Here is a 20783-nt window from a genome sequence, read left to right as displayed (position 1 = left end):
GCCTCGCAGGTTTGGGAGCAGGACGCCTGGCCGGGGCCCTGGGGGCCCTGCTGCTGCAGACCTGGGCAGAGTCCTTCCTCCGCTGGCTCTGGTGGGGACCGCCACCTTGGGGGGCCCTGGCCTGCCCCTGCCTCCACGCCCCCTCAAGGGCTTTCTCCCTGTGTGTCTCCCCCGCGTGTCCGCCTCTGGGTCCGAATGTCCTCTCTTGATAAGGACACGCCAATCCCGGGTTAGGACCTCTCCTTAGCGGGGCCTTCCGCACGGATCCTCTTCCAAATAAGGACAGATGCCAGGACGTAGGGCCCACCATGACCTTAGGGACCCCCTCCAGTCCACAGCCACAGGAGGGGGGGCTGGAGAGAGCGAGGGGTGGGAGCCAGCCTGCCCTACCTGGTGACAGCAGCAGTAGGACTGTGGGACTGTCCTTGAGATGGCCCAGCAGGGGTCCAGGGTCCTGGCTCTGCTGTCTGCTACTGACTGGCTGCCAGCACAGGAGACGAGGACCTCAGAGACCAGGAGGGGACCCGTCTTCTAATCACCCCCAGCACCCTGGGGACTGAGCACCTCGGGTGAGCGCTCCAGGGCCACTTAGCCTCGGAGCAGGCAGCCCTGGTTGTATCAAGGGGACCAGAAGGTCAGCAGTCACCTGCCCTCTCTCACAAGCCACGGCCACAGCAGTCGGGACGTCCAGGCTCTCTCCGGGTGTGGCCGCTGCTCTCCCCGTCTCGAGCAGAGGTCCTGATCTGAGCAAGAAGAAAGGTCTGACTCCCAAGCCTTCATCTGCTGCGTGGCCTTGGGTGGCCTCTCTGACTTCCTCTCCGTAAAACACGTCTCTTGCCTGCACGCCTGTCCTCCTAGCCGCTCGGGAGGCCAGGAAGATGGCAAGTTCAAGGCCAGCCTGGGCAACTTTGTGAGACCCTGTACCAAAATAAAAAATAAAAAGGGTTGGGGACGGAGCTCAGGGGTAGAGCACCCCTGGGTTCAATCCCTAATGGCACAAAACAAAACCAAACCCCCACAGACACACACTCTCTGTCTCAGGCTCCCTAACCATCCCTACCACATTTGAAAGTGGAAGTGAACTGGTGGGTCTCCTATCCCAATGCCTGACACAAAGTATCCCTCCTGTTAAAGAACAGGAGGGATAAAGAACAGAGAAGCAAAGTAACTTGCCCAAACACACACAGCTAAAGATCGAAGGAGCCCGACTTTCCACCTGGGTCTCTCTAACTTCAAAACCTGAGCTTCTACCCAAGTAAGCACTCCACCAATGGTGGCTCTTCCTACGCACTATTTGCTGTAAGTGGAAAAAGCAAATGGATAATGCAGATGGAGGGCAGCCGTCTCCTTCTGAGCAGGGTCTCCCCTTGGTATTCCCAGGGAGCTACTTTCTGGAAAGCCCAGCCACGGAGCCCCAGGGGGAAGCTGCACCCCTTCCAGCAGTGTGTGTGTGTGTGTGTGTGTGTGTGTGTGTGTGTGTGTGAACACTCCCTCCAGCTCTGAGCATTCCTGGGGGCGAAGGAGGAGGGGCAGGCCCTGGAGGTCCAGGTCCTGCAGCCAGGCCCTGAAGGTCAGGACCACATCCTTTCAACCTGGAGAGGCTGTTCCTTGGATCTGTCAATTTATTTCTGTGAAAGTCATTGCAAAGATAAACAATCTTAATCACTCTCAGTTGTACATTTAATGAACTGTCATTTTTTTTTTTTTTTTTTTTTGGAAATGATTGCAAATTACACAGAAAAGGAGACAATTCAGAAAAAACAAAAACAGAGAGGAACACCAGGAGGCCATGATTAAACATTGGAAATGCAGCCTCCTCGGAAGAGCTGGGCTGCAAGGTCACCCGGGCTGGGGTGGGGGAGCTTCTACGGTGTCTAGCGTCATCTGGCGAGCCGGCCACACGTCACGCTTACAGAGCATTCTCCACGTTCCCGAGCTTTCCGCAGGTTCAAGTCGCTCAGCGCCTGAGGAACCGCTAAGATGCCCGTTTTAGCCAGGCGCTGTGGTACAGCCTGCGATCCCGCAACTCAGGAGGCTGAGGCAGGAGGATCGCGAGTTCAAAGCCGGCCTCAGCAACTTAGCGAGGCCCTGAGCAACTCAGGGAGACCCTGTCTCTAAATAAAATACAGAATACGGCTGGGGAGGTGGCTCAGTGGTTGAGCACCCTGAGTTCAATTCCTACCACCTGTCCCCAAAACAAAACAGATGCCCATTTTAGACAGCCCCAGAGCGTTGAAATGAGAGGCTCCAGGTAGGAAGCAGTAGGTGATGCCCCTCCCAGCAGAGAAGGAGGGGAGCCGGGCCCTGGGGAGCCCCCAGCTCAATCCCCCCAGTCACAGATGTCATCCTTTCTAGTGGTTCCGAACACCTTTTAAATGGAAGACATGCTCTCCTTGAGGTCCTAAGTGCGACACCGTGGTACAGACCCGTGGCCAAGGCCACCTGCTCCTGCTGGAGCTGGGGAGGTGTCCTTTCCCTCCCTCGGTCCTTAGGGCCCGAGAGCCCGTCCACGACCACCCTTCTTGTCCAAATGCCATGGAGGGCTGAGGCCCAGCAGGTAAGGGAATCACCGGGATGAGCAGGACCGGAACCCGGGCTGTGGTCTTCTGGCCCCGGGGCTCTTTTCTCCATGTCCCAGGAGACGTGCCCCAACGCGCACACCAGGTGTGCTGTGCCCAGGAGCTGGGCCAAGGTAGGGCCTTCAGGCCAACTGAGCGGTTGGTGTGTGCGCCTGACTCTCTCCCCAGGTTCTGGAGAAAAATAGAGTCTAAGAGCTTCCTGAAGGAGACGTATTTTCAAAAGAACCATCTCTACTGCACCCACACTTCAAGGCCGCGGGAAGGCCTGGCCTCAGCCCCCAGCTCTCCAGCCACGGCTTCCAGGGGCGATTCTTCCCCAGCTTCCCCGCGGGAACAATGAATTCTCGGCAGGTCCCTCCTGGAGCAGGAAAATGGGGCGTAGAGGCTTCTGGACCAGGTCACTTCTGGGTACATGTCAACCAGCTGCTCAGAGGGGGCCTTCTGCCTCCTCCTCTCCCTGCCCATGATTGCCAGCCCACTCCCAGCCCAGCCTTCTCTCTCTCCCCCCTCTGCACCGGCAACTTCTCCTTCTTTCTCAGTTTCCCGACAAGCCGGGCCCCAGAGCCCTGTCTTGATTTCATCAAAGAAGAGTCCAAGGCACTCGGCCATTTGCCTACGCCCCCACTTCACAGAGGAGGCCAGAGAAGGGGGAAGCCTCCCCAAGAATATCTTGGGAGTGCTGTGCTCTGCCAGAGTGGCTTTATCTCCTGCAGGACCACACTCTCCGGGTTCCTAACTTTTGAAAACAAAACAAAACAAAACCTTTTTTTGGCTTCATCTACAGAAGTTGGTGTTTCCCAGTTGAGGGACCTCACAAGGCTATGGCTGCCAGGCTTCCTCGCCTTCGGGTCCTCGCTAATCGTCCATTTCAACAGAGAGTAGGGCCCAAGCCCACCGCCCTCCCAGTGGGAATCCTTTTTAATGGTGGTTAAGGATACACTGTTGGAATTTAATGGTACTGTTTTACTTTCATTGTATTTATTTTTACGTTTCTTTCTATTTATAGTAATGGGATGCTGGTTTCCCATTTATGGTAATGATATAAGATATCTTTTTTAAAACCAGCTTCTTTAACTAAAACAAAAAATAAAATCAGGGTTGATTTAAAGACCACTATTAAGCAGAGGCCTCAGGGGTGCACAGAGAGGGCCCAGTTCTCCGTGGAGGCAGGAGAGGACGGAGGCCTGGGAATATTGAACTGGACTCACCTCCAGCTGGGCAGGTGGGCTACTCCACCCTCCTTCCTCGCTCTCCCCACCTGGTCTTGGAGCCCAGGCCCTTGGGGCTCCTTCCGGCCTCCCTCTGATGTTTCTGGCCTCTACCTCCCAAGTACCAGCTCCCTTGCTCAGGTCGACTTTTTTTCCTCCTGAAGTGTCCACGGGGCCTCCCAGAGCCTCCCTCAGCAGCAGTCGGAAGGCCAGCCTCTCCCCTTCCCCTGTTTGGGCAGCTGGAGGAGTGAACGGAGACCTCTTGTCTCATCCTTGCTTCTGCAGAAATCCCACTGTGAGATTTTCTCCTCTAGGTGAGGCCGTCCTCACACTGGTCCCTTGAAGAACTGGGAATGGGGGCTTTTTCTCCCGTCTCCATGGTCCACTCTAGACACTCCGCCCCAATTCAGCTTTCTCTGTGATCCAGTGTGTAGTGGTCACCAGGACCAGCTGTCCCTTAACTCCTTGGAGGAGCATACCTATTTCCTGGAGTGTGGACAAGGAGAGGCAGCAACTTCCTGCTCCTCAAAACCTCTGTCCCACGGCTGACACCACCAAACATTCACAGCCAAGACAGGAGTGGCTTCGATTCCTATCTGTCACTCACTCCTTAGTGAGAATCAGTTAGCCATGGCCTTCCTGCAGTGTGTGCGTGTGTGCGTGTGCGTGTGTGCGTGTGTGTGTGTGTGTGTGTGTGTGTCTGTCTGTCTCTCCAGGGTTCACCCACAGGGACCCTTCAGAGCTTCAGAACTGTGTGGCCAAGGGAAGAACACGGTGCAATCCGAGCCTCTCTTCTAGGCAATTACGAGCCCTCTCTCTGTGCTGCCTGCTTTGATCCTCTGGCTTGGGCAGGGCCCAAGAGGTTAAATGTCCCCGTGAAGTCATACGTCGGGGCCAGGGAGGGGTGTTGCTGGGTCAGTAGTACACAGGAGAGACTAACTGCTCCCCGCAAAGCCCCAGCCCAGAGGTTGGCCCCTGGCAATCCAGTCATTTGCATCTGGTCGGTCTGCCTCCTCCCGCCAGAGCCCAGTCTCTGCAAGCCCAGGAGGACCCACTCTTCAGGCTCCACCGAGGTCGCTGTGGAGGAGTCCCCCGCCCATCCTGCAGGAGGGCCCAGGGCGCCGCGTCAAAGTTCCCCGGGATGAATCCTTCGGGTCTGGCGTGCCACTGTCCCGTTCCCCCGGTGACCTCCCCAGCTCAGACCAAGCGAGGGCGGGGAACGCGGCAGGGCCAGGGACCGGGTCGGGGCGGAGGCGGGAGGTGGGCAGAGGGACCCCCGGGACCCGGAGCGAGGTCTGGATGCCGGCGGGAGGCGGAGGCCGAGGCTGCGGCCGGGGAGACGTGCCTGAGCGGCGGCGGCGGCGGTGGCGGCGGCGGCTGGCGACGGGAGGGAGGCGGCGGCGAGGGGCGGGAGCGGGAGGGGGCGGGACGGAGCGGGGCTGGAGGTGGGGCCGGCGGCGGCGGCGGGCGGGCGGCTGCAGCTGCCGCCGGCGTCTCGGGGGCTCCAGGCTGCGGGCGGACGCAGCGCCGAGCGATCCACCGCGAAGCCGCGCGAGGCCGCCCCTGCCCGAGCCCCGGCCGCGGCCCGGAGCGAGCGTCGCCACCGCCTCGCGCCGCGGGTCCCCGGCCGCGCCGCCACCGCCAGGCAGGCAGCGGGCGCCCTGCAAGTTGGGAGCGCGCCTCTCCGCCCGGGAAACTTTCCCCCGCGGCCGCCGGCGATTGGCGCGGGGTCCGGCCGCCGCTGCAAGGTAGGCGCGGCCCGCGTGGCGCCCCGTCGCTGCGTCCCCGGGGCCCGGGACACCCGCGCGCGACCCCTGGGAGAGCGTTCCGCCCCGTGGGGTTTGGGGACGGGATGCGAGTCCCACGATCGTCCCGGGGAAGCCCAGGAGCCAAGTTCTACTCCAGCTAGCCTTGGAGGGGGCACGGGAAACGCACCAGCCCCGGTCCCTGTCCGGAGACCGCCCAGGACCGCGAGCTTCGCCCAGGACAGGTGCAGTACCTGGCGGCGACAAGCGCTCCCGGGGGCTGAGTGGGAGCTCCCGAGAGTGGCCAGGGGTGGTGGTGGCAGGTGTGGTTTCAAGGTTCAGGGCTTCGGCCAGGGCTGTGCCCAAAGGAAAGGGGTGCGTCCCGCGCCAGCCTGGAGGAGGACCGGTAGGGACAGAGGCCCGGAGGGGGATCCGGCGGGGAAGATGGCTGGACCCGGCCGGGCACTGAGCGCGCGCCGCCTTTGGGGTCCCAGGCGGCCAGGCAGGGCGGGGGCGCCTCGCTCTCTTCCCGCGCCCGCGTTCTTTCCTACGAGGGATGTGCGGCGGGGTTCGGCGGAGGATCGGTGGGTGCTGCGTGGGTCGGAAGCTCGGGCTTCCCGGGGTTAGCGTGGAGGGAATGGCTCGGAGCGCCGCGGGCCACGGCGGTTCGCGCCCGCGCTGGCTCCGGGCTGGAGCGAGGTGAGTGTCCCCGCCAGGGGGCGCACTGCCAGGCCACTCTCCCTCGGAAGGCGAGCGCCGGCGCTACCCGCGCTGAAATCGGGACACGCGGAACCCCAGCCCCACTGCCCGCAGGCTGGGCTCCAGGACGCACGGGCACCCGCCCCAGTGGACCCAGGGAGGGTCCCGAGCCTGAGACGCGCCTGCCGCGGTTATCACTGGACAGATCGGCTGACATGAGGTGATTTTTCTTGGGGGTCTGCAAAGGGTGAGTGAAACATTCACCCCCAGAAAAACAAAAACGAAAGAAACTTTCCGAGAGCAGGGAGCTGGCGTGGAGAGCGTGGCTTGGAACGTTCACTTTTTGAGGTTTCTTGAAGTTTCCAAAACCCAAACTGTGGAATGCGTCCTTTCTGTACAAGTGGCACCTTTTGTTCCTCGGATCTGGCCCCATCTCTAGGTGTGGGCTGGGTGGGGTCTTGGGGTGGCGCCACTCTTATCCATTCTCTCCCTGGGCGCAGTCAACGCGGATGAGCAGGGCGGGGGAGGGGCCCAGAGAGCCGCTGCCCAGGCCGAGGTGTTGGATTTCTCAGGGGTCAATTTCTCACCCCTTAGGTCTGGGGTCTCCAGGGCACGTTCATCTGGTCATTTCACAAGTACTGGTGAAACCCTGCCCGTCGTCCCTGTTACCTCCCTCAGGACTTCTGTGTGTTGAGTCCGTGTGGCTGTGCCTTGGGAAGTGAGCCAGCTGCGGGCATCTGTGAAAAGTGTCATCTTTGTCCATGTGGGGCTGTTCGACACTGAAGGGACACTGACATCGCTCTCTCAAGTTCCCACCCTCCTCCCTGCACCCCACGAGAATACCCGGAGCAAATCCCACACCTAGCCCAGGCCGCCCGGTGGCCAGAGGAAGTTTTCATCAGATCCTTCCCCCAACATGCACTCTTTGGGTACACCTGTCCCACCCGGTGTCCTGAGAGTCCCCCGCTCTGGAAGGTGATGGACGTGGAGTCCGTTGTAGACTGGACTCTCTCGGTTTTTTGTTGGATGCAACCAAAATGTTCCAGGACAAAGTTGCCTCAAGACCCGTGCGACTTCTATTTTGAATGGAGGAGGGGGAGGAGGAGGAGGAGGAAGAGGAGGAGAGAGGGGAAAGGGTGGGGCAGTCCTTCTCTCTGGCTGCGTCTTTAAGACTTTCCGGGGGTCCAAAAAAACAAAAGGAGTTTTCTGTTTTGTTTAGCTTGCTTCTTCTCTTTTACTTGTAGTGACTCTTGTTTTTCTGCGAGGGAAGCCAGCCTGGGGACAGCCCTGCCCTTGGGGCCTGTGGGTGAGCACGGGCCTGAAGTCTGGCAGCTTCTGTGTCCGGCCTGTCCTCTCCGTCTCCCCACCCCCACACACCTGTCCCAGACCCTGAGGGATGCTGGCCTCCCGTCCCTGTCTTGCTCAGACTCTCAGACAAGCGCCAGTGGCTCTGATTCTGCAGAGTGCTCAGTGGTGGCTGCCCGCTGTCCATGTCCCCCCCTGCTCCCAAATCGGAACGGGCAGGAGATCAATGAAGGCTCCAGGCCCCTTTCTGGAAGTTAATCTGGACCTGGGTGTCAGACGCCTTGGGCTGACTTCAGGAAGGACCTCTGCCTTCAAACGCTCCCCCAGGAGGAGCTCCCTGGGTTGGTGAAGGCAGTGTCAGTGGTCACTGCCGGTTGAAGGACAGGGTGCTGGGCAGGGGAAGGTGTGGAGGTGGCATCGAGGCAAGGGATGATGAGGACCTAGGGGAGGGACCGAGGCAGGGAGAGACCACAGGTTTGAAGTCCAAGTCTTCTGATCGCCAGGGTGGCGTTGGGTGGGGGGTGGGGGGCCACTTGCCCTCCTGGCTCTGTTTCCCCAGCCTGTTACCTGAGCGTGGTGGCTGAGGAGATGGTGGCCTTTGCAACTTAAAGTCTCACCTTTTGTGGCGCCTGGCAGGCCTGCTGGGCCCTGTCTTCAGTCCAGCAGAGGGGGCCACCGCTGGCTGGCTGGCCCTGCTCGGCGCAGCCCCGAACACAGCAAAATCTGTGAATCCAGGAGATTTGAAACCCGGCTCCTGTCATTTTTTGGCTTGTGGATAAACTGCTCAGCAGTCAGGGAGTAGGGTAATACCGGGGACCCCTTCCTGCCAGGAGCCCCATGCCACTCCGTCAGCTGCTCTGTCGCCACCCTCCTTTGCATGCCTGTCCAGCCTCGCTCTTCCCTGGCCAGAGTCAGCGTCGGTGGCCGAGTGGCATAATTTAGGGACCCCTCCCTTTCCACAGGGCTGCTCTTCTGGCCTCTTTCATTAGCCATCGAGAAGGAAAATCAGGAACATTTGTTCACGCTCTGCTGGGACGCAGCCGCGGGAGGGGGCTGGGAGCCAGCACGTTGGTCCCACGGAGCACAGGCTGCTTGTGGATCAGGCGTTTCTGCAACTGATGCCGCTGAGCTAAGATGCCAGGCTGGGCTCCTCCTGCCGCCCGGGCTGCCACCCTGGACCCGCATCAGCGCTCCATCTGATGAGTGGGGGCCGAGAGCGAGCCACTTTTTAAGAAGAAAACCAGACTGACGGGATGAGACCCCGGGTTTGCACCGGGCAGAGCAGGGCTTTCCTCCGGGTCTTATTATCTTGTGATCCAGCCCTCGCTCCTGTTCACACACCGAGGCTGGGTCCATGAGTGAATTCAACAGCTGGAAAATGAGCACAGACAAGCTCATTGCTGGTGGGTGAGTGTTTCCATCCACGCAACAGAATGGAGTGGAGAGGTCGCTAAGCCAGGAGTTAGGAGAGGCGTGTCCCAGCCTTCAATCTCTCACAGATAGAGCTGTGTGAACTCCACAGAGTCGCCAGCCCTCTCTGAGCCTGTTTCTCCTTTTTCTTTAGAAGAATCATGGCAAGGTGGTTAGACAGCCTGGGCTCAAAGGATGGTGAGTCTTCATATCCGACTGTGACCTTAGGCCCTTCCACCTCTGGTGCCTCAGTTTCCTGACCTAGTAAAAATGGAGCCAGTATACCACATTAGACTGTTGTGACCTATCAATGAGATAGAACGTGTCAGATGCCCAGAACATAGTAAATGCTCAATAAATGCTCATCATCATCGCTGTCAGCATTACTGTTATTTTTAAATGACACAGTAATATTGGAAGAATCAACTTGGATCCTTTGCAATAATCCTGGCCACAGATTTGTGGGTGTGCAAAACATTTGCTCATGGGGTAGAAGACAAGGGCGAATAGTTCTTTTTTCCCTGCCTCCTTGAGGGACTCTTCTGAGTCTTATAATTGTCCTTCTGGTGGCCCCACCCCTGTGGCAGGAAGCCCAACTTGACGTCACTGAAATATCCGGATTTCTGGCACTTGAGGGAAGCTCTCGGCTCGGCCACATTGCGTCCCTCCCCTCCACCCTCTCTTTCCCGTCCCTAACTGCCGAGCAAAGACCATATGTGCAGATAATAAGTTTAAGCTGATCAACAGCGCCCAGGTCCTCCCAACCCAAGGCCACCTTCCTAGAAGCCACTTTCCACTTTCAAATAAATAATCCGCGCTGTCCTTTGCTTCGTGTCTGGCTGGCCCGCCTGTCTGCCTCTGCCCCTGGTTGGCTGGGTGACCTGGGCTGGGCCCGGTCTGTGATCTAAGGCTTCGGGGTCATGAGCGCCCAGGCTGCCCCTCCCTCCTCCTCTCCCTCCGGGCAGTTGGCCGCTCTGAATCAGTCCAGCGAGGGTCTTCACGGGGACAAACACTATGGGACAGGAGCTGGACCCTGCTTCGTAGGATGGGCAGATACAGCCCCCGCTGTATCCCTGGCCCATCTCTTTCTCTGACCTATCAGCGAAGTCACTTCAAGTCTTGCGCCCAAGGTCCTGTGAGCCCAGGCCCCGGGAGGGAGCGCTGAGGTCTTGGGTGGCTCCTCCCCCTGCTTCTGATTACTGTCCAGGCTCAGGGCACCTTCTGAGAGTCTGTCTTTTTTCCCTGCATACGGTCCTTTGCCATCTTGGGGACAGGGAAGGCTAAGAGTTTTGGGGTCCTGGCTGCTCACAGGCGCAGAGTAATCCCAAGAAAAAATCAAAGTTGCACCCGGGCGCGGGGCCGGGGTCCTGCGGTGTGGCCTTGGGCTCCTCATCCCTCAAATCAGAGTAACAACAACATGGGAAGCGAAGTCACCCGAGCTGCCGGAGCACAGGCCCCAGGTCTCAGGGGCCTGACGCAGCGCGTGACCTCATTGATGGTGTCACTGGGCCAGCGTGGGGCTTTTTTGCTCCCCGCAGTTGCTCCAGGAGCCGGGCTGAGGGCGACTCTGCCATCTTTGTGGGGGCACCTGTGGCATCAGAGTGAGTGCAGGAGGGGAAGAGGGAGGTGGGAAAGCCACACCGACACTCCGTCCTGAGGCTGGAGGACTGAGATCAGAACTGTCCCCTGAGGCTGGGAACGTCAGGAAGTGTGTGGACGTTTGGTGGCCACCGTGGCCACACATTTCCATGGGCCGGCGAGGACTTGGATGATGCCTTCAAGATTTGCAGCGCAGCCCGGCCTGTCATCAGCCCTCAAAACACGGGCTTCCTTTCCAGATGATTCCTGAGGTGGGCTGCTCTCCACCGACCGCAGAGCGTGGACATGGAAGTTATTATTGTGCCTGTGATACCCTGGAGTGGGCGGGGCCCTAAGGGCTGTCAAGGTCAAGGGCACCGCCAGGCCCTTGACCTTCCGCCCAGCGCTCCGTGACCTCCTTTGGCTTATTGAAAACTTACTCCTCTGAGAACTTTTTCCAGAACTTCTCCCAGGATCTGCTCCTGCTCCTGTTTCTGCCTCCCAGGCTCCAGTGGTGTGGGCTGGAGGAGGCAGGGAAGGTGCAGGAACTTTCTGGAAGCCAGATGGAAGGGTAGGGGCCTGAGGTGAGAGAAGCCATCCTCTCAGATATTCTTAGTGGGAGCGGTGTTGGGTGTCCAGCTGGCACGGGCCTCCTCCCCACCTGGGTCATCAGGAAGAGCCGCCCCAGGCAAAGGCATCTCCTGGGCAGAGGCCAGAGGGGGCAGCAAGGGACTCAGGCCCAGAGAGGTACCGCTCCCCTCCCGCGGCCCAGGCTGGATTGTCCTGTGGAAGGACCTGGCCTCCGCGTGAAGGGGGAGAAGGATTCCGAGCTCACCACCAGGCTTCCTCCAGGCCCACGGATGCTGTGAGCCAGGCTCCCTGCCACCCACCCGCCCCCCATGTGGCTCCTCTCCTGCTGGGACAGATTGCAGTGTGCTCTGGCTGGCCAAGTGTGCAGAGCCTCCTGGGGGAGCAGCCCCACGGCCACCTGCTGCCTGACATTTAGGGTTCCTTCCAGCAGGGTGGGCCCCGCGCTGTCAGGGCTCCTGGGCTCTTTGGGTTTTTTGTATCCTGGGGTGGCGGTGGGGGAAGGGGGTGCTTTTCCAGCCAAACAGGAATGCCTCCCAAGGGCCCCGGGGCGGGTGGGCGCTCCCGGGTTGCCTTCCTCCGCCTGGCCATGGTGGACACTGGTCCCCAAGGACAGTGAAGCCCCCCACCGAGCTGAGGAGACAGCCTGACTCCTGATTCCCGGGAAGCACTGAGACCAGTTATGACTGGGACTCGGGCACCGTGGGGTCCCTCAAATACACCGCAGTCAAACCTGCTCCGTCTCGGCTTCTGCAGCCCCTGCCCAGCTGGGGCCTTGGAGCAGCTGGGCAGCGCTCCGAGGCCGGGCATGGGGCATTTCCCAGGCTGCTGGGACATGGTACCACAGATTGGGTGAAAACAACGGGAATGTCATCCTAGGGATCCCGAGGCCAGGACCCTGCAGTCAGGGAGCATCAGGGTCTCTCTGGCGGCTCTAGGGCGGCTCCCTGTCCCCCTCTTCCTGGCTTCCAGTGGCTCTGGCAACCCTGCCTTCCTTGGCCTCTGCAAGTGTCCCTCCAACCTCTGACCCCCTCTTTCTCTGTGTGTCTGTCTCTCATAATGGGACACCCTCATCCTAACTTGATGACATCTGCAAAGACCCTGTTTCCAAATTAAGTCACATTCCCAGGTACCAGGGGTTGGGCTTCAGAATCTCTTTTTAGGGTCCGCACTTCAACCCGTAACAGAGTGACAGTGCTACTGCCCTGTTTATCACCAAGAGAAGCAGTGTAAACATGTGGCGCTGTTTGCCTAAGTTCTTAGCCTACACCACTAGTAAGTGATTGATAAGTCACCGCCTCCACATTTCAGGGTTTTTTTGTTTTGTTTTGTTTTTAATGGTACCAGGGGCGCTTGCCACTGAGACACATCCCCAGCCCTTTTGAGACAGGGTCTTGCTAAGTTGCTTAGGGCCTCACTAAGTGGCTGAGGCTGGCCTCAGACTTGCAATCCTCCTGCCTCAGTCTCCTGAGTTGCTGAGATCACAGGCACACACCACCACATCCAGCTACATTTCAGTTTTCTTCTCAGTCAAGCGGGGAATGTCTACACCTCCCATAGCCTGGTTTTTAGCATCAAAAGAGATTCATGTCTGTGTCAAGCACATTTTGCCAACAGCGAGGCTCTGGCTGGTTGCCGTTATTAACCATCTTTGCTCCATCTCCATGGTCCCAGAGAAACATCAATGTATGGGAACTAAAAACCCATTGGAAATAAATATGTTTTCTAGAAAAAAAAATTATTTGAAAGGACTGACTGAAAGTCCCCATTCCCATCCTCCCACTTGTCTTCCTTGATATTTATCGCGGGTTTACCGTGAGCCTCAGAAATCACTGCAACTTGGAAAGACTGGGCTGTTTTTCCCAGGGGCAGCTGCCTGAGAGGGCTTAATGATGAGTCTCAGCCCCAGAGCCCACCCTCAGGAGCCCAGGAGGGCTTGGGTGCCCAGCGGCAGAGGCTGGTGGACAGACAGGCAGCAGCCCCATGTGGAGTGGAGGTCGGGGAGCCCCCCAGCATCCAGGGTCAGGCCTGCAGCTTCAGAGAGCTACTGCCGGGGTTCAAATCCCAGTTCGGCTGGGACCGTGGCCACCGCTTTGACAAATTACTTTTCGGGGCCTCCGTCTCAGCTCAAAGGGTCCTGTGTACTTGGTGGTGACGTGTGACGCGTTCCTTCTGTATCAACACGGACACACCTGCCCAACTTCAGGTGTCCCGTGTCTCCAGCGGCAGCCCCCAGCAAGGATCTGAGGGCCAGTAGTTCATGGATGAGAAAGAAGAGCGTGGCGGGCTGTGGGCCGCTGGGCAGGCTCCCGGGGCCCTCGAGGGGTCAGTCCCCTGAGTGGTGTCAAGCACAGGCCATTGATTGATGCTCTCCGGCCTTTTCCTGGCCCCTGCCCTTCCCCGGTTGGTCCTCACAGACAAGGTCTTGGCCTCTTCGTCTCTCAAGGTCGTGGGCCGGGGTGTGTGCAGTCTGGAGGAGCCTGGGGTCCCTGGGGAGGCCCTGGGGAGGGAGAGCAGCGGGTCAGGGGGAGGGCGACTTCATCCTGATGTTGGGACCAGGGGTTGCTGTGGCTCTTTTCTGCTTCCCAGAGGGTTCTTGCTGGGAAAGCGGGCTGCAGAGCCAAAGTCCACCATGGCCTCTCAGGCCCCTGAGGCTTGGCCTGCGTGTCCTGCAGGGCCCAGCTGGGGGTCTCTTGGTGCTGTTAGGGGGCAGAGCTGGGCCAGGGATGGCGCTTTCCCCGGGGGCCTTCCCTGTGGGGGTGTTGCTCCCAGGAGGCCTGGAACCGTGGGGTAAGCACAGAATCAGAATGGGGGGGGGGTGCTGGGCTGCAGCCCAGACTTCACCTGCAAGTCCCAGTCCCCACTATTCTTCAAATGCTGGAGTAGGGGGCACGGGATTGGGAGTCCAGAGACTTCCAGCCTTGGACGTGATCCTATTAGGCTCTGACAAATTCTCAGAGCCCTGAGAGCTTCTGATGCCGTTCCCTGTTGGGGTAGTGGGGGGTTGATGGTTCTTGGGGTCTCCTTCCTGCTCCAGATCCCCTGGGTCTCCCCTCGGAGTCTACAAAGGGGAACATGACCCCCAAGGCTCGAGTCCCTGGAGAAAAGTGCTCAGAAAGCCCAGGTATGGCCACTGATGGGAGAGGGGGTTGCTGAAGTAGATTTAGAGTAGACAGGGCCCCTCCATCCACAGGAGCTTCAATAGAGGGGATGATATGCGCGACATTTCCTCCCTTTCATTTGATAATTTTTTCCTTCTCAAAGTAATTTGAAGAAAGAAAGTGTCTGATGATTTGTTGCACAATGAGCTCAAATAAAAATATTCTTTTAAAAACGTGGTTGCTATGTAATTGAATTTAAATAACAGGCGATTTTTGTTTCTAGGTAGCCCGGCCACTCACCAAGGTCTATTCAAACCTGTTTGAGAAGAGCGTGTGTGTGCGTGTGTGCGTGTGTGTGCGCGTGTGTGTTTGTGTATAAAGAAAAAGGGCCTCACTGATAGTCTTTGGGGGAAAATAATAATAATGATAATGATATAGTTAAATAAAATCGTGTGCGTGAGTTCGGGCACATTTCTGGGACTACCATTCAATACCCGCTAGAAGAAAGCCATCCGGGGGCAGCTGTAGGGCTGGGCAGGCATCTCGAGGCCAGGGCACTTCCCGGGCATGTGCAAGGCCCTGCCTGGGTTCGAGCCCAGCACTGCAAAGTCCATGTGAATGGGGGCTGTGAGCAGAGAAGCAAATTTTAGCTCTGAAGTCCCTTGGACCTGGGTTCCAATCCTGCTCAGCCCCTCGCCCGCTGCATCCATGATACTGAGCAAGTGATTTATCCATCTAAGCCTCCATCCCCCACCTGAAAACAAAGGACTGCAGAGAGAGGGTCAAGTGCTTCACCCGATGGGGCCAGGGAGCCCCCGCCCACACTCCCTCAGAAACTTGGGGTGGCCCATGAGGACACCAGACCCACACGCACTCTGTATCATTGTTCACATGGAGTGGACTGTCACCCCACTTTACAGAACAGGAGCCTGAGGCGTTGAGGTTATAGAGTTGGGGGCTCGCCCAGCAGGCGGAGGGGACCCTGACACTGGACAGGTTCCTCTGAACCAGCACAGGCCAGGCCCTTTCCTGGAAGGGGACTTTGGCCCGGGTCTGTGGTGGAGAAGCGGCTCTCGGCCTTTCCTTATTCCCTGGCCCCGCTCACTGCAGACCTGAGCCGGAGGCTGCGCCCCGTCCAGCTGCCAGGGGCACCACTGACTTCTGGCCCTGACCCCTCCCCTGGTCGTGCCCACCATAGGATCTGCTCTCCAGGGGCCGGGCTCCCACCCACTCAGGTCTCCCAAGCGTCTCTCTGGTCTCAGGCCCCTGTGTCCCTCCCTCAGGGCCACCTCAGGACTTAGTGCTTTTGTGCTCTAGGTATCACTTGGCGGGTCCCAGGGGCCTCATGTGGGTGACTGGGGCTTCGTGCCACCGAGACATGCAGTCCCTCCAGCATCGGGCCCATCCTTCCCACCCTGCCAGCTCTGGTGGCCGGGGTCCTGCTGCAGGACGGACGCGGGGCCTAGCAGGCCCCCCCCCGCCCCCGGGCAGCTCGCTGTCTTTTCCCTGCAGAGGGACGATGCTCCCCGCCCTCGGTCTCCTGGGGCCACCTGCTGAATTGCCCCACAGGACTCAGAGGGACTCAGAAAACAGCGGAATCCTGGCTGCTGCTGAGCCCGACCTTTGCCTTAGGGAGCCACTGAGAGTCCTGTGGGATGCAAGGGGGACCTTGAAGGGAGGATGACGATGTCTTGGGGTGAGGCTTGGCAAGATGAGACCAAGCCCTCACCATGGGTTTGGTAAGCACAAGCACGAGCCCTGTGGTGCAGTGGTTAGTGCCGGGCGCTAGGGCCAGGCCATGGTGGGTGGAATCCAGCCCTGCCACTCTCTTGGTGGGAGCACAGCCCACTAAGTCCCGGTGCCTCCCTCGTCCCTGTGAAGCCTGGTGTGCAGTGGCCAGGGGCAGGGATATCCAAACATCTAGAATGTTCTGCGGGGCCAACAAGGCCTCCCTGTAAACTGTGGCGTCCTCAGGCGTTGGAGGCCCCATGGGGCCCTCTAAGTCAGAGCTGGGAACTCCCCACACTTTGAGTGGAACATTTTCCCATCACACCTGTTCTGCCATGTCCTGTGGCAGCAGAGGACACCCCAAACCTGCAGCCAGCTGGAGAGTCCCACCCCAGGGGGTGGGCAGGCACCCACACCTTCCTCTGCCTCACAACTCCGCACCCGCGAGGACTTTGGATGGAAGATCAAGACTCTCCCGGGGGAGGACCCAGTTTGGGGCACATTCTGCCAATCGTGGCTTTGAAAAGGCAGAGTTGCAGATGTTGGGGAACGTTCAGTTCTCACAAATTAAAAAATAAAGTAGTTTCTAGCATCGAGTGAGGGGAAGAGAGCAAGAGGGAGCCATCTGGCCTGGCGGAGGGGGAAAGGAGGCTGCTTGGCTTCCATTTGCAGCAGAAAGCGCTGTGAGGTTTTTGCGATGTTAATAAAGACAGGAAGTGGGGAGACAACAGGGGCCTCGGGGCCACTGGGGACACCCCACGGGGGCCCTCCTTGGCTTCAGTGCATTATCACTTGGGGAAAGGGCGATTTTGAGAAATGTCAGATCACCCACCCCAGCGGCACCGGGGGGTGAGCCTCCCTACAGCCCAGATCAGCTCAGGAGCCAGTTGCTGCTCTCTGCCGAGGCCCAGGGGCAGCCGGCCCGGCCGGCTCCACTGCTGACTACTTCGCCGGGGAGAAGCAAAACAGATGGGACCGGCTTGAGATGAACGAGGCCCCGGCACGTCTCTGACTTTTCTGGGGGTTCCTAATTGGTCTTGAGAAACTCCATGGCGTGGGGGGAAAGAGTCCTGGATTAGAAATGGGGGTGTCTATGCAAGTCCCAGCCTTGCTGCTCTGAGCTGGATGACCTTGGGCAAGGCACTAGTCCTCTCTGGGCCTGTTCGTTCGCCCTCTGCAAAACCCAGGGCAAAACAAAACAAAAGCACACAAACAGAAACGCCCCAGGGCAGAGACAGAGGATCTCCCCAGTCCTGCCCGGGTTGGCCCCGGGCAGGGAGGGGCCAGCTGGGGTTGGCTTCTTTTCCCTGTTTCTCGTAAAACCATCCTGGGTGTGAGGAGGCTGAGCTGCCGGAGGAAACGGTTTCTGGGGCCAATGCTGACTCGCGGGAGCAGCCTGGGGACCTGGAAGGCTCGGGCTTTTCACCTCAGATCCACAGTTGATTGATTGGTAGGGTCTGTCTCAAGCGCAGTGATGGGAAGATGGGCTGCTTTCTCCCAGCTCAGCGGGAAGGCGTGCCAACATCCATTATTGATGTCTGCTGCGGTCAGAGGCTGGTGAGCGCCAGAGAGCTGCAGAGACGGGAGGTGCTGGGACCTGGATGCTCCGTCACTGGTTTGGGGATGGAGGACGTCAGGCGATGGCCCTCAGTGGGGCTGCTCTCCATAATGAACGCCTCAGCTGGCTCATCCGTACACAGCAGGGCGTTGGAACCTGCCTCATGGCGCTGTGTGAACCTGGGGAGTTCACTCAGCTCCTAGGGACAGGATCCGGGCCAGTGGCAAAGTGAATGACCCCTGACCTGGTTTAGATAGGAGGCGTCCCCAAACCCCTGTGTGGGACAGTGCTCGACGCTCAGAGGGGAACGACTGGGTCAGGAGAGCTACGACCTAAGTGGGGTAGGTACGGCTGGACAGAGTGGGCCACTGGGGCGTGTCCCTGGGGTTTATGTTGGTCCCTGGTGAGTGGAGTCCTTTCTCTGGGCTCGCTGCTCCCTGGTGCCACCTCCTCAGCTGCATTCCTCCGCCCTCCGCCATCATCATGTTCCTCACCCTGGGCCCAGAGCCGTGGAGTCGGCCAACCTCAGACTGAACCTCTGAAACCACAGCCAAAATGAGAGTCTCCTCCTCTGAGCTGTCCTCGTCAGGCCTTTTGGTCGTGACGACGTGAAGCCGCTAAGACCCGCGTGCAGGCCCAGGAGGCCAAACAGCGATGAGCGGGCCAGATCAGAGCTGCAGGACTGTTTTGTTCAATGTGTGCGATGTTAAAGCCTGAACTTGACCCAGCATGGACCCGGCGAGAAACGCAGCTCAACCTGAGCACATACATGGAGCCCACGACCCGCAACTCTGCTCTCAGGAATCTGCCCAACAGAAAAACCCATAAATGCTCTTCAGAAAGCATGTGTAAGGATGTTCACAGCTTCATTGCTCCCCACAGGTAATAACTGGAACATTCCAGATGTGAACAGATAGCAGAGTGGGTTGGGGAGCTGTAGAGCCCCCCCCCACCATGGAATACTATACAGCAAAGAAAATGGATAAACCCCAGCTGCTGGTAGTGGTTTGGGGGAATCTTAGCACCCCAAGGCTGAGCAGAAGACCCCAGACAGGAAGGAAGACACACAGCAAGATTATCTTCATGTGAAGTTCAAAGTCAAATTTATGGTGGCAGAAGCCACAATGGAAACTACCTCTGGGCAGGAGTTGGGGGTGCCCAGAAGGAGCCACGTGGGCCTCCTGGATGCTGCTGGTCATTCCAGGTGGTAGCTGTGAGCTCCTTTTGTGGACAGTCATTGAGACGAACACCTTCAGGTCCAGGTCCAGTTTTAGAAACTCTAATAACGAAGTTGAAAACGTGAAAGCTGTTTCTCACTGGGTGGCACAGCGGGCGATGAGACCCACACGCGGGGTTTCTGCTTTTCTCCACAGAGGAACGTTCTGGAAGCCTGGAACCCCGTGTGGCACAGTGGGTTGGGGGGAGCAGCACCGTTCCCTTTCTGGGTGAAGCCTGTTGCCACTCCCCCGTTTTGCTTCCGGGTCCTTGTTTGGACTTGAAATGGGGACACGTGACACAGTGCTCCCCTCTGGGACTTCCAACCTTGTCAGAGAGAAAGACTTGCAGTGAGTGTCGGGTGAGCTGGACAGACAGACACAAGGACGCCTGGACGTGCGGGGCTCAAGGCTCACTGCACCTGAAGGCGTTGTTTGGTGACTTTGGTGAGTTATTTAGTCTCTGGGCCTCAGTTTACCCCCTGGAAAGCCAGAAGAGCAGCCCCTACTTCAAAGAGCATCTGAGGGTCGGGAGAGATGGTGGTTGGGAAGTGCACAGCCCACTCCCGCCTGCAGGGCCGGCTCCGGGGGGCTCCTGTGCCCAGGAGCGGCCACCCGGGCACGCCCTCTCTGTGCTGTATCGGGGTGGGATGTGGAAACTTGGTCTCTGTGGCCCTGGCGTCACGCCCCTCCCTGGCCCCCCCATGCACCCAGAGTTGGTCTGCATCCCGGGGCAGCGCCTTCCTGGTTAGGCGCCCAGGCCAGGGGACAAGGGGACGTAGCTCCTGCAGCCGATCCTGCGGGTCTGGTGGGGATGCCAGGCCTGCTCTGCGGCCAGCGTCTGCCTGGCCTCGTGCGACAGCTGGCTCCCGGGAACACGCCACTCCCTGGCGCCTGCCTCCCCCTCACCCACAGCTGCCAGGAGCAGCCCTGCCCGGGCGGATGGCTCCCAGCAAGAAGCTGGCCGTCCACGTCTCTGCTGTCCCTCTGGCTTTCCCAGCCCAGAAACCAGGGAGCGTGTAGAGAGCGGGGAAGGTGCCGTCCCTGCTCTAAGCCTCAGTGGTCTGATCTGGAAAACGGGAGGGGACTGTGCTGGCCTGGCTCTCCACCTGTGCTCAGAGTCCTGACAGTGGCCGTGACACTGCTGCTGCCGAGCGATTGGCTGTGAGCCGAACCCTCGGCTGGACTCGGTGGGAAGGATGTGGTTTGAATCGGCCTCTTGGTCTCGGACAATCTGTTTTGACTTATTCCACTGTGGGAATTGAAATCGGCCCAGACCCTGTTCCTCTCTCCCCTTCTTCTCCTAGCACATGGGTTTCTCCTCACTCACGGCTCACTCACACCGCTCTTGCACACTCATCCTCACTCATTGGCTCTGTAAGATATTCACACTCATCTTCTCACACCCAACTGAGATGCAGGCAGAACCTCAGGTGGCCCCTGAATTTCCCCTTCTGCCTCAGAGGTCTCAAGGGTGCACACTCATAGACCTGTTTGCACACTCATTCTCACACCGGACTTCCCTCCCTTATCCCCGGCAGAGCTCGTAGGACAGGAGAACTGATCTCACTCTGCCTCTTTCACCAACAGGCTCTAAGGTTGTGTGACGTGGACCAAGTCACTCAACCTCTCTGGGCCTTGGTTTCCTTGCTCTCTGTACATTCAGAGGGGTCATCACTTTCCTGCAGGATGTCGCAGATGCTCTGAGGCAAGGTTCCTCCTGCATCTGACATTCCCAGGCTCTGCCAATGGGTGGACTTGATCTCATTAGGCAGACTGTGTGCCAACTGGATCACCTCCTAGCCTTTCCTGGGACTGAAGACGTCATCTCATTTCGAGGTAGAAATTAACACAAGGTCAGGATAAAATTGGAAGGTCAGTTGGTGATTCATATTGACCCCCCCGAGGCGACGTGGCGCCCCCTGGGGTCTGTCCCTCCTTCCTCTCCATGTCCCCTTTTCCTTCCTCGCAGTGGGCTGTTCTGGCTTCTCAGGGGGTAATCGGAGGCCGGCCGAAGCGTCAGGGGAAACAGACGCAGCATCACGTTGCCCCCCTGCTGGTGGCGGGGGT

At 58.8% G+C, this 20783-nt stretch overlaps 1 protein-coding gene across 4 annotated transcripts in view; it reads left to right on the top strand.

The window, feature by feature from the left end:
- The first annotated feature begins 5311 nt into the window (after positions 1 to 5311).
- Tspan18 (tetraspanin 18) overlaps positions 5312 to 20783 on the top strand; it is a 147922-nt gene continuing 132450 nt past the window's right edge. For 2 of the 4 annotated variants that reach the window (XM_071616285.1, XM_027936372.2), the window contains exon 1: positions 5312 to 5535. The gene's annotated coding sequence lies outside the window, so the exon portion shown is untranslated. Of the gene's footprint in view, positions 5536 to 5578; positions 5778 to 5807; positions 6452 to 20783 lie in introns of those variants that run through there. The other 2 variants (XM_071616283.1, XM_071616284.1) reach the window with 2 other exon arrangements.

Source organism: Marmota flaviventris, chromosome 9, assembly GCF_047511675.1.
Source record: "Marmota flaviventris isolate mMarFla1 chromosome 9, mMarFla1.hap1, whole genome shotgun sequence".
In the NCBI taxonomy this organism is placed as follows: domain Eukaryota; kingdom Metazoa; phylum Chordata; class Mammalia; order Rodentia; family Sciuridae; genus Marmota; species Marmota flaviventris.
Note: the sequence above shows the minus strand (reverse complement) of the source record. Positions and strands in the feature narration are given on the sequence as shown.